The sequence below is a fragment of the Equus quagga genome, chromosome 15, assembly GCF_021613505.1.
Source record: "Equus quagga isolate Etosha38 chromosome 15, UCLA_HA_Equagga_1.0, whole genome shotgun sequence".
Classification (NCBI taxonomy): domain Eukaryota; kingdom Metazoa; phylum Chordata; class Mammalia; order Perissodactyla; family Equidae; genus Equus; species Equus quagga.
In genome coordinates, this window is record NC_060281.1 from 39,963,868 (window position 1) to 39,977,873 (window position 14,006).

Sequence of the window (14,006 nt, forward strand, 5' to 3'; positions counted from 1 at the left end):
AAGAAGGAGGGAGAGAGGGAGGGAGGAAGGGAGGAAGGAAGGAAGGAATGAGAGAAGGTGAGCTGAGGAAATGGAGATAGCCAGAATAGACAGTCCTATAAAGGAGAGCAGAGAAATAGCATGGTAACTGTAGAGGGATGTGGCATTAGGGAGTTTTTGTTTGTTGTTTGTTTTAGAATTAGGTGCAATAATATATAAGCTGACAGTTTAATCCAATAGTGAGTTTTCACAATGTTGGAGAGAAGGTTCACAGGCAGAATTAAAGTCTTGAGTCATCCAGAAGGGATGCTATCCAAGCACAGTGCAGGGGTTGGCCTTGGATATGAACCTAGAGTTGATCCAAAGTAGCGGAGAGAAGGCAGAGTTTACGGGCACATACATGGTGGGTCAGGATGTGGGTTGGCATTTTATCTGTGCAATAAGCAGCAAGGTTTTCACTTAAGAGGGAGAAGTTGAGAGAGAAGGAAATAAAGGAATCCACGTTGGAAAAGGGTAAAATTACCACCATGAGTGGATGATATGATTGTTTACCTAGAAAATCCAAGTGGGTTGACTGGAAAGCTATAGAAACAATAAATGCATGCAATAAGTTTCTGACTAACCCATTAATAGAGAAATAAATTTTTTCACATTAAACAATGATAACCAGTTAGCAAATTTATTGAAAGAAATGATCCAGATGATGATTGGAGGGATATTTGATAGTATCAATCAAAAATTAAATTGACTCGGTGTTGCCAGTACTAAGAACATCCATAATGGTGCACTCACAAAAAACCACCAACATAGATATATACTCAAGATTGCTGCTTAAAAATGGCAAAAATCTGGGTCTGAAATTAAACATGTCCATCAATGCAGTCTTAGTTAATAAATTTTGTGTAAGTGAATGGAAGATAAGCAGTAGTTGGAAAATATGGTAGCTCGAACAAATATTTTAACATAGAAATTTCTGAGGCTGTCCTTATGAATAAGCTCATAACAGCACTAGGAAATACTCCATAGGCATCAGCAAAGGTTTAGCCTCTATTTCCAAGGTATGGAGTTGGGAACAGTCATGGTTGCAATCATACTACTTTATTCAGATCCTATAAATCTTACTTGTTTCCACATAGTTGTCTATTAAATACTAAAAGTTATACTGATGTTTTCCACTACTATTTCCATTAATTTCTGTTTATGTCCAAGCAGTTGTTATTGAATATTCTGATGTTCTATTACAATTTCAAAAAGATTTTGACAATTATATCTTAATTGGAAATTTAATTTTGATTTTGTAAAATTATCAGCCTTTTCCATATTATGATTTTTACTCTTAGTTGACTTTCTGATATCGATATTGCAACCTCACATTTTTTGCACGTATGCTTGTTTGAGATTCCCTGGAATACTTTTTCGTAGCCTTTAAATTCCACCTTCCCGAGTCATTTCGTTTAGTATTTGTTTCTTACAAATGGTACATTGTTGGGCTTAATTATTTCACCCACTGAGTGCTGTCTGCTTTGTATAGATGAACTTAATCCAACCGCATTTATTATCATTACAAATGTACTTCATTTTCTGTCATTTTATTTTATATCCCCTTAAAAAATGTCCTCCTTATCTTTGTGGCCTTCCTCTTCCTCCTGCTCCTTTGCCTGCCTCTAGTAATTCGGAAAGTTCATGGAATATTTTCAATTTTGGTTGTGCTTATACTCTTTAAGTTTTCTTTGAAAATGTGTTCATTTTTCATTAGTGTGCTATACTCTTTTTCTGCCTTCTTTTTCCTTCCAAAATATCTAAAATATTTGACTTTTCTAATCACTTTTCTCTGGCTAGGACTGATTCTACCTGAGCTTGTAATTGCCCAAGCACGGTGTGGGTAGAATTTCCTCAATTCTTTTCTGGTGTTTGCCTAGTCGCCATTTTCATCTTGCCATCAGGCTGGAGCTGGAGGCCTGGAGGCTTTAAATCTGCCTTTTAGACTCTAGGCTAGGTGACAGACAGCTCAGGGAACTCCAGCACAGGTAGTATGATAGTTCAAAAGATGTTTTCCTTGGCCTTGCTTTTTGTTGTGCTGGTGGTTGTTTCTTCAACATCCTGCGTCTTCAGGGCTGTCAGCCATTAGGCAGTGCACAGGCATTTTGTTTACAGCAGCAGCCGTGTTTTTCCCATCACAGTCAAACTGACACATTGTTGCAAAGTTGGTCAATCTCAACTTCCCCTCTTGATTTAAGAAGATGGGGGAAAATAAGCAAGGGCTGAGTCATAACCACATATTTCTCCTCTATCCCAGAGGTCACAGCAAAAGGGTGTGGGGCGCCAGAATTGCAAGAGTCCATCTGGTTTCCAGATGCACTTTCCCCTGCTTCACTTCACTCTGGTGGAAAGATGGTACAGCCCCTGGCCTGGGGCATTTCCCTCTTATTTCCTGACGAATGCATCCAGCTCATGAGTCTGGTAGGCAGCTGCAAGTTGATTCCCAGTGTCACCTTTTCAATCAGTCCTCATTGTTTCTGATTTAGCAAATAGTGCTTGTTGGTTTTGGCATGAGGGAGTTCCCTAGTTTTTGCAGTTTTCTGTTTTGCTTCTTTGAATTTATTTCAGGGGTTCCGGGGATACTAGTTGTGTAAAGGGACATGCATTCTGCCTGTGGAAGTTCCTTATAGCAGGACTTCTCAACTTCTTTTGTATAATGGACCTCAATTCAGAATATCATGCAGAAACTCCGAAGGAGAATGATTATGTTGAAATAGTTATCAAGATATTTTAAAAGCACATTTGTAATAACATATATGCTTCTTTATTGATTCATTAAATAATGAGAACTAACAAGAGGTCTAATATAACTACTATAATTTCAAAATAATAGTGATGAGCAAAACAATGTTTTTTGAGATATTGATAATAACTATAATGCTATAAGAAAATATCTATGACACATTTATTTCCACCTTGTGGTCTGAAAGTCTCATGTCACAGAAAGCTAGCTGGGTCTGCCTAGCATTTAACTCATCAGCTGATTTGTATAAAAGACCCCTAAGCTCTTTCTTCTATGCGATGGAGGGGCCACAGGAACGCCAGTGTTGGGCTGTGCTTAGGGCATCAATTGGCCTTAATGTGTCTTTGCAGTGAAGCAGCCTACCTTGCCATTGCTGCCCCCTTTCCCCAATAACTTTTGAACAAAATGGTTCAGGAAATGAAGAGAGGAAGGGAAGGGCTTGCACTTTCCCTTCGAACCTGCTCCATGAAGAAAGAATGATAAGTCAGGATCCCCTCCCCGTTTTTTTAAAGCACGGTCAGGTAATAAAAAGTCTTGTGGTCACTTTAAATAGCAAACACACACATATTACCTGGTTAGGTAATTGAAAATACTCATTTCAATATATAATGCAGCACACCAATTGCCCTTCAAGTATGACACTCCTTCCCTGTCTCTCTGGCTTGAACAAAGTTTCAGGCAGACCATCTCCTTCAGGGAAAGGATGTGACCATTTTCTTCTTTCTCTATCCTCATCCCCCAGTTTGCTGACCCCATTTCTGCCCCTTCTGGGGTATAACAAGGAGAGAAAAGAGAGGAAAGCAGGTAGGGAAATTTCTTGTTAGCCTGGCCCTATTGTCAGATACCTCAAGCTCCCTGGGCTAGAAGATGTTGAAAACACTCTTTCCTTCGTGCACAAGAGGCCTCAAGGCAATGTCCCTTGGCTCCTTGGCTCCACTCCACACAGGTCGCTCTTTATGGATATCCTATCACCCTTCCAGGTGGTCCCTTGGGACAGACTATCTCTCCTGTGACCTGCATCTGGTCCATGGGAAACACTACCCATCTTCAGGCCTAGATTCCTCAGGAATCTACTCCAGGTGGTTTCATTAAAGGCTCATTCCAGCAGATATGAATGTGGGGTGGGGCAAGCTTCCACCTACGCCAGAGGGAGGCAGGGTGGAAAAATCACAGCACAATTTTTTAAATTTTATTCACACAACAGTATAATTCACATGCCACGTAATTCACCTGTCTAAAGTGTACAATTCAGTGTTTCTTAGTATAGTCACAGATATGTGCAACTGTCACCACAGTTAATTTCAGAACGTTTTTATCACCACAGAGAGAAAACTTGTACCTTTACCATTACTCTCCTGTCACCCCATCCTTCCAACCCTAAATAACAAATAATCTCATTTCTAACGCATCCTCTCTGTAGATTTACCTATTCCGGACATTTCGAATAAATGGAATCACCTAATTTTTTTTGTGATTAGCCTCTTTCACTTAGCGTAATGTTACAGTGTTCATCCATGGTGTAGTATGGGACAGTACTTCATTCCCGTTTGTGGCCGAGTAATATTTGATTGCATGGATATACCACATTTTGTTTATTCATTCATCTGTTGATGGACATTTGGGTTACTTCCACTTTTTGGCTCTTGCGAATAGACTGCTATAGACATTTGTGTACAAGTTTTTGTGTGAATGTTTGTTTCTTTTGGGTATATACCTAGTAGTGGAAATACTAGGTCATATGATAATTCTATACTTAACTTTTTCAGGAACCATGAAACTGTTTTCCATAGAGGCAGCACCATTTTACATTCCCATCAGCAAATGTATGAGGGTTCCAATTCTCTACATCCCTACACTGATATTTTCTGTTTGATTTTTGTTTTATTATTGCCATCCTATTGGGTTTGAAGTAGTTTTTATTTGTGTTTCCCTAATGTCTAATGATATTGAGCATCTTTTCATGTACTCATTGGCCATTTTTATATCTTCTTTGGAAAAATATTTATTTGAGTTTTTTGCCCATTTTTTAGTTGATTTGTTCATCTTTTTGTTGTTGAGTTTATATATTCTGGGTATTGGACCCTTATCAGATATGTGATTGGCAAATAGTTTCTCCCATTCTGAGGTTGTCTTTTCACTTTCTTGATAGTGTTCTTTGATGCACAAAAGTTTTTAATATTTATGAAGTTCCCTTTATTTTCCCTTTTGTTGTTTCTGCTTTTGGTGTTATATCTAAGAAACCATTGCCAAATTTGAAGTTGTGAAGATTTACTCCTGTATTTTCTTCTAAGAGTTTTATTGATTTAGCTCGTACATTTAGGTCTTTGATCTTTTGAGTTAACTTTTGTAAAGGGTGTGAGCTAAGGGTCCAGATTCATTCTTTAGCATGTAGCTATCCAGCTGTCCCAGTACAATTTGTTAAAAAGACTGTTCTTTCCACATTGAATGGTCTTGGCATCTTTATCAAAAATCAGTTTTCCCTAGACAGATTGGTTTATTTCTGGACTCTTACTTCTATTCTATTGGTCTGTACAGCTATCTTTATGCCAGTACCACTCTCTCTTGATTACTCTTGCTTTGTAGAAAGTTTTGAAGTATGAGTCCTCCAACTTTGTTCTTCTTTTTCAAAACTGTTTTGGCTATTCTCGGTCTCTTGAAATTCCACATGAATTTTAGAATCAGCTTGTCAATTTCCACAGAGAAATCAGCTGGGATTCTGATAGAGATCACACTGAATCTATGGATAATTTCAGGAGTATCACCATTTTAACAGCGTTTACTCTCCCAGTCCATGAACATAGGATGTTTTTCCATTCATGTAAATCTTCTTTAATTTCTTTAAACAATATTTTGTACTTTTCTGAGTATAAATTTTACACTTTTGTTAAATTTGTTCCTAAGTATTTTATTCTTTTTAATGCCATTTTAAATAAAATTTTCTTAATTTTTGGATTGTTTGTTACAAGTATATAGAAATATAACTGATTTTTGTATGTTGATCTTGTATCCTGAAACCTTGCTAAACTGACTTATTACTTCTAATACTTTTTTAGTGAATTCCTTACAATTTCTATGTAGAAGATTATGTCATCCTTGAATATAGTTTGACTTCTTTTTCAATCTAGATGCCTTTTATTTCTTTTTCTTGCCTAATTGCCCTGCCTAGAACCTCTATTATAATGTTGAATAGAAATGAGAGAGTGGACATCCTTGTCCTCTTTTTGATCTTAGGGGGGAAACACACATTTTTAAATTCTTTCAAAGTCTTTATCCATCTCTGTTCTCCTGAAGCTTTCACTTTTATGTAATCCTAAATTGTTTTAGAACGATATGACTGGTTTTTTTAATCGCATCCTGAAGAATATCTGTAAGGTGCCCTCACACCTCACTTTGGAATTTTATATGTGTTGTATATTGTCACCAATACCAAAGTCTCCAATGTAACAATGTCTTACATCCTGTTTCAGAATTATTCACCACAAATTTGGCCAAATATAGGCCATCCCAGAAAAGAAGAGAACAAGAGATACCTTTCTTCCTTCCAGTGAACTGTGTGCACTTAAAGCAGTAACATTTTGGTGAGAGATAGCAAATTTTCTCTCCGTTGCTGGTGAAATGACAGCATTGTGTAACATTTCCCCTCCCCTGGATAAAATGCATCACGATTGCCTACACTAAAGGAATGCTTATATTCAGCTAACATGTAGAAACACATCTGGGGTACTTATACACAGTTATTAGGCAATGTAAGTAGTTTCTACTCAGAAAGCCAGAAAATGTCTATTAGTGTGAATGACATGTTTTAGTAACTAATAAAACTCCAAACACAAAAAAGAATAAAAATGTTCAGTATAAAAGAAAGATAGTGTGTGCCATTGTTACCCCAGATAGGTCCCTGGATTCATACACCAGTTTAGCACCTTAGCCACTTCCCCGTTTTGGGTTTTGGAGAACATGACACCAGCTGAATTAATATGGACACCTGCTAACCAGGTGAAGCTGAGTTTCAGTCCATTTTAACAGATAGCACTGCCCCAATTGCCACAGGGTACAGCAGTCTGTTCTTTGAAAGGACTAGGGATGCTTCTGAGCCAGAAGTCAAAGTGTGTCGTTGGTGTAGGATCACAAAGGGAAGTTTTATTTTCATTTTCTTGGTAACAAATTGATTATGAAGAATGGGAATTTGGTAAAACACAAAAAGTGTGCCTTGTTATTGCTGTGGATAAAATGTATTCTTATTAGGGAGAGCAGCAGTATCAAACTACCTGAGTTCCAAACCCTATAGGTGTGCAGTGTTTTTTTGTTTTCGGGGTACAGCACAGATGTATAGCAAATGATGGATGGTTTCGTACCATGTGCCTGGACCTAGCAAGATGTTGGAATTGTTCACACCTTTTACACATAGACTTTTGAGAGTAAAGAAGAAGGATGATAAAATTGCACCAATCATATTCATTTTTATGTCAAGAGGAGAGAAGTGGGGGTCGGCCAGATGGCATAGTGGTTAAGTTCATGTGCTCTGTTTGGGAAGCCCAGTGTTCACGGGTTTGGATCCTGGGCACGGAGCTACACACTACTCATCAAGTCATGCTGCAGCGACGTCCCACATACAAAATAGAGGAAGATTGGCACTGATGTTAGCTCAGCGACAATCTTCCTCAAGCAAAAACAGGAAGATTGGCAAGAGATGTTAGCTCAGGGCCAATTTTCCTCACCAAAAAAAAAGAGGCGAGAAGTGTAACAAATGCCTAGTATAACCTATCATTGGGACAAGGAAGACAACTTGGGGAAAATATACTAAGCCAGACTATTTCTTTAAACTGTTTTAAAGCTTTCTTATATCCACTGAGTACAAGGACTCACCGGTGACATTTGGGTGCACTTTTTCTTTCTCTTCAAAACTTAGCATAAAACAGAGTTCTAGGAGAGCCTAGGGCCAACCTCAAGGGAAGAGGAACCAGCACGTGAGCCGGGACTGAGAGACTGTCACCAGCTCAAGAAGAAGACAGCACGTGGATTCCTCGGAGACCAGTTTCCCCAACACACACCCTGTGTACATCTCTTTTGTAACACGTTTTGTTTGCAAAATGTCTAAATTTTAAATGCAGGTTTATTTGTCTTCCATTCCACATCAGTTGCCTTATGAACGATGGTTGAATAAACCAATAAACAAGCACAAGAAGACAAAATTTTATCTAAGACTTTGTGAAAGAGCTTTTCTACAATTTTCAACTTTCACTGCTCCGTGTTGTAGATAGGTGGGCCAGTGGAAAATCTGAGATTTCTGTACAGTCATGTGTCACTTAATGATGGGGATACATGCTGAAAAATGCATCATTAGGCAATTTCATTGTTGCGAGAACATTATAGAATGTGCTTACACAAACCTGGATGGTGTAGCCTACTACACACCTAGGACGTACAGTGTGCAGCCTATTGCTCTTAGGCAAACCGGTATGGCATGTTACTGTGCTGAATACTGTAGGCAATTGTAGCACAATGGTAAGTATTGGTGTATCTAAACACATCTAAACATACAAAAGGTAAGTAAAAATATGATATAAAAGATAAAAAATAGTACATCTGGATAGGGCACTTACCATGAATGGAGCTTGCAGGACTGGCAGTTTCTCTGGGTGAGTCAGTGAGTGAGTGGTGAGTGGATGTGAAGGCCCAGGACATTACTGTGCCCTACTCTAGACCTTATAAACACTGTATACTTAGGCTGCACTAAATTTATTTTTAAAAATTTTCTTTCTTCAATAATAAATTAACCTTAGCTTACTGTAACTTTTTTTACTTCGTAAACATTTTAATCTGTTTTTAACTTTTTGACTCTTTTGTATTAACACAGCTTAAAACATAAACACATTGTACAGTTGTACAAAAATGTTTTCTTTCTTTATATCCTTATTCTGTAAGCTTTTTTCTATTTTAAAAATTTCTTATTTTATTTTTTTTTTTGCTTTTTAAACTTTTTTGTTAAAAGCAAAGACATAAACACACACATTAGCCTAGGCCTGCACAGGGTCTAGATCATCAACATTGCTGTCTTCTACTTCCACATTTTGTCCCACTGGAAGGCCTTCAGGGGCAATAACATGCCTGAAGCTGTCATCACTTATGATAACAATGCCTCCTGAAGGACCTGCTGGAGACTCTTCTTGAGGAGGTGTCACTCTTTTCAGAAATAAGTCCATGGTGGTTTGCTTGGTTTATTTCTTTCCTTCATGATAGATTTGCTTGTAAGCAGATAATGCACCATGAACATTTCTCTTTATTAATGAAAACCTTTCTGTGTTGTGGTCTATGTTTTCAAACTTTAGAAGGACCTTGGTGAGGTCTGCAAACCTTCTGCTAAACCCTTTACTGTGAATTTTCTTGGGAGTTATTTTTTTTTCTTCTCCTGCAGTTTCCTTTCCTCTTGCCTATCCTTCTCATGTGTGGTCCTGTTCCAGTTCCAACAGCTCGTCATTAGTCAGTTCCTCAGGAACCACCCTTAGGAGCTCCTCAATTTCATCCTCATCCACATCCAGGCTAAAGTTGTTTGCCATCTTAACAATAGCCTTGTTGATTTCACAATGTCCTCATCCTTGGAAAATCCTTTGAAGTCAAGGCCGAACCTCTTGAGTGTCTTCTTCCAAATGCCATTCATAAATTCCTTGATGACATTACCCTAAGCCCAATCAAAATTCTTGATATAGTCATAGATGTTGTGATCCTTCCAGAATTGCATTAGTGTCTTCTCAGGGACTTCCTCAGTTGTAGCAATAGCCTGGGCAAATGCCCTCCTCAATAAGTAGGCCCAAAAGCTGCTATAACTCCTTGATCCATTAATTGAATCAAAGGAGTGGTGTTTGGAGGGGAACTACCATTTTGATGTTGGCAGGAAAATCACCAATAAAAGGAGGATGTCTGGGAGCATTATCAACAATAAGCAAAATTTTGAAAGGTATGTTATTCTCTAAACAGTACTTCTCCATTTTGCTGGCAAAGCAATTGAGGAGAGCAACTTGGAAGATGAGCTAGGTCATCTTCCTTCTTATTGCTCCTCTGGGTTATCGTGGCTTCTCATTGCTCCTCTAGTACACTGGCAGTGTGTGCTTACTGATATGCTTCAAGGCCCTGGGGTTCTCACTGTGCCAGATCCAAAGCATTTCAATTTGTTACTTGGAACATTGACCCAAGCAAGACTGTTGTAACATCCTTAAAAACTTTGATCTTTGGTATTGACTTGGCCTGCTTATGGATGAAAGTCCTTTCAGGCATCCGTTTCTGGAATAGGGAGGTTTCATCCATATTGAATATTTGCTCTGGCAAGTAATATTCCTCCACAATCAGGTTATCCAGAGGTTCCAAAAATTCTTCAGCTGCATTCACATCAGCACTCGCAGACTCACCACTCACTTTCACAGTATGCAATGAATAACGATTTTTAAATCGTTCAAACCACCCAGTGCCAGCAACAAATTCAACATTGTAGTCAGCTCTAGTCTTTTCTTTCAACATAGCAAAAAAACTTTTTGCTTTGGCCATGATTGTCATGTTACTGAGGGGGATACACTTCTGTGTCTGGTCTTCAATCCATGTCATTAAAGTCTCTCCATGTCTGATATGGGCCCTTCTCGAATTTTTGTTAGTCTCATTGCCTTCAATGAAGCAGATCCTTTAACAGCTTCCATCACTTTGTTCTTGTTCTTAGATCACAGTTATGGTAGAATGGGACATACTTGACTGATGAGCAATAACCATCATTGATTTTCCACCTTCATAGTCCTTAATCACTTTTAATTTTGTTTCTAGGTCAATCACTCCACATGGCCTCCTACTGACAATGTTAGCAGTGGAGTTCGTATTAGGGCCCATGATGAACAAAACAACATGAGATTAAATCAAGCACAAGACAAAATGATGCAATCAAGAGATGTGGTAAACACGAGATATATGAGGCTTACTGCTGGCTTAACACAGCGTATTGTTTTACAGTAAACTTTTTTTATAAGTAGAAACAATACACTCTAAAATAACAATAAAAAGTACAGTATAGTAAGTACATAAACCAGTAACATAGTCATTTATTATCATTACTAAGTACTATGTACTATACATAATTGTATGTGCTATACTTTTACACTACTGTCATCACAGTACGTTTGTTTACACCAGCATCACCACAAACACGTGAATAATGCCTTCCACCACAACTTTACAATGGCTGCGACATCACCAGGCAATAGGAATTTTTCAGCTCTATCATAGTCTTATAGGACCACATCATGTATGTGATCTGTTGTTGAGCGAAGTGTCATTGTGTGGCACATGCCTGTACTTTAAGAACAGCCCATTTGGGGAGAACTACTAGCCAGGCCCAAGGAGGACTCAAACTTGTTTTCAGAAGCAACTAAAAGTGACAGGTTACGAGGAAACAAAAGGGTCCGGAGAATGAAAAGACATGAATAAATGCAGATATGTGTGGCTCAGAAATAAGTGAGAGACCCTGTGCCTCAATGGACAAACACCTTAATCATCACTGTTAAGAGCCTGGGGTTGGCTCTGCAATTGTTAGAGAAATGGAATGGAGCAGACCCAGTCTTTCAATATATTAATACCAGATGAAATAAGGAAAGGAATTCATAGGTTTAGGTGATTCTATGCTCTGAAAAACAAAGGGAATTAAAGAAAAATTGGATCAAAACAGGGTCCTTTTCTTCTCACTCATTTTTTCCCTAGCTGGTCTGCCATACCACCCCAGAGCCATTCCTTTCATTGATTGATACCGTGATTCAACAAGCATTTATACACATACCCACATGCACACACACAAGAATTTATTGACACTTACTCTGTACCAGACACTGTTCTTATGTTAAGGATATTATAAAACAGTGAATGTCATGCTTCCTGAACTTTGGGAGTTTACAATCAGAATCAGTAGAGGAAACTGTCATAAATGAAGCAGTTGTGGAACAATGTGAGTTATTGGGGTTACTCTGTGGGAGATGATCACACTGCCTGGCAACCTGAATGTGTCTTGCCAGGTTGCTCTCCTCTTGTTGAGAAGAGCACTTCAGATGTTTCTCTTACCCTACAAACTGCCAGTCATGCTGCCCACCCCTTTTCAAAGTAGGAGGTGAGATAAAGAAAATAAAACTACACAGCAGCCCCTCCCAGGACCTCTCACCAGCAGATATGGACATAATCATGAGCTGTCTGGTGAAAAGGCAGGAGCTGCCCTGACTCCATCTCTCATCTGCCTCCCAAGTGGACTTTAGGTCACAAAATTCCTCCCCACCTCAACCTTCTTGAGAATTTCCATTAATGTGTGCTCCTTAGCATATTCAATTTTTTTTTTTTTTCTCACAGCTGGATTAAAACAGGTTTTAAACATGCTCATTTTAAACTCCTTTCTTGATCCCAAATCCTTCTGCAGCTACTCTGTGGCCTCTTTCCCCCTCTTTACAGCCAAACTTCTCAGCAGTTGTCTCCTTTTTCCACTTTCCACTTTCTGCTCTTGCCTGATCTCTGTAAAGTTGACATGGTGACTATTCACTCCATTTTGAAATAGACTCTCTCTTTCTCTCCTTTTTTTAGCAGCATATTCTCTTGGTTTTCTTTCTATCTTTCTAGTCATTTCTTTCTTTCCTTTTTTTTTTTTTAACCACTCATCATCCCCTAGCTGGCCATTAAATTTTGGAGTTCCTTAAGGTTATTCCCAGGCTTTCTCTTCCTATGCATCTTATCACCCTGGATAGTTTCAGCCATGGTAAGACTTTTAACCACTACCTACATCTAGATGCTTCCTAATTTATAACTAAAGCCCAGATCTCCCATATGAAATTCAGGCCTGTGTAACCATTTTCCTTCTTGTCATCTTCACTATGATCTCCATCTTAGGGAGGGGCACCCCACCTTCTAGTAGCAAACCAAAACCTAGGAGTCATTCCAGACATCTTCCACTCTCTCATCTAGTATCCAAGTCTTGTCAGGTTTATCTCTAAATCAGATAATCTCTTCCCCTCTCACCACATTCACTCCCTGCTGTCAGGGGCCATCACTCTCTTCTGGACTACACAGTGAACTCCTGTTTCAACCTGTTCCCTCATGCAGAAACCTTTGAAAAATAGAACCCTGATTTCATCCCCTCCCACTAAAACACTTCTTATTGATTTCAGGAAAAAGACCAATGCACTTCCCTGGATGCACAGCGTGTTCCTGCTCTACGTAATTGTACAGCCTCCTCACAAACCAGGCTTCGCTTACTCTCTGTACTCTGGCCATACTTGATTACTCCCTCCTGCCACCAAACCTTTGCTTATGCTGTGCCCTCTTACTAGAATGTTTTTCCCGTCTACTTCCTGAATCAGTTAGCTATTGTCCTCCAGATCCCAGTTCAACTGAAACTTTGTAGTGGTGGCCCACCGTCACCTCAGACTCAGGCATGTGCCCTTATCATTCATGCTTACAGCCCAGTATACCCATCATTATTTTAAGTCCCACAGCTGTCACTGCACAGTCATTTGTGTGACACTTTGGTTAAAAGTCATCCACCCTCCTGAGATGCTGAGCTCCCTGAAGCTATGTCTGACTTTGGTTTCTACCAGCCACCGTGTTATATGTTCATTAATATTCATTTAGTGCCTAATGTTTTTGCTTTCTTTTATGATCCTAATACTGCTCATTTGGGGGCGAAACGGAAGCAGGCACATTACACACACTCTCCAGACATCCGGAATGTGGAGTCAAGCCAGCGTAAGTCTTACACACATTTTTCAATGACATGTTAGTTTAATGAGATGAATATCAAAAGAGGCTTACTGAAGGCAGATGGGATTCCAACAGTCAGAGAAGTAAAAGGGCATCCAAGACAGGAGTGGCAGCACGAACAAATGTTTGAGAGGATAAGAGAAAAACTTGACAATGTCTATTCACTATGATGCAAGGGATCTACACGGATCCACAAACCAGATGTGGGCAGAGCTCAAGATAGACAGAAAGAAGGTAGTTTTGAAAGAGCTGACTCTGGAGAGTGTCCAAGCACTACAGGTATTATAGAGGTGGTTCTGATTCCAAAGCTACCCGACTCTTATTAGTTGCAGGCACGTTCATTACTCTTGTTACAATAGATTCAGTCTTTACCGTCCTTTCCTCCTTGGCATTTTTCACCTGGGCGTCTTGTCAATGCCAAGCCTAAGAATGGCCCTTTATCCCTCCTCACTTGATGTGAGGGTGACTTCACTTGCTCTGG

The 14,006-nt window shown here is 39.1% G+C and overlaps 1 protein-coding gene across 6 annotated transcripts in view; it reads left to right on the plus strand.

Annotated features, from left to right (window-relative positions):
- The window catches only part of SLC17A1 (solute carrier family 17 member 1), a 49,688-nt gene extending 41,741 nt beyond the window's left edge, over positions 1–7,947 (plus strand). For 5 of the 6 annotated variants that reach the window (XM_046638783.1, XM_046638787.1, XM_046638788.1 and 2 more), the window contains one exon: positions 7,668–7,947. The gene's annotated coding sequence lies outside the window, so the exon portion shown is untranslated. Of the gene's footprint in view, positions 1–6,228; positions 6,340–7,667 lie in introns of all 6 variants that reach the window. The other variant, XR_006885190.1, reaches the window with a different exon arrangement.
- The last annotated feature ends 6,059 nt before the right edge of the window (positions 7,948–14,006 follow it).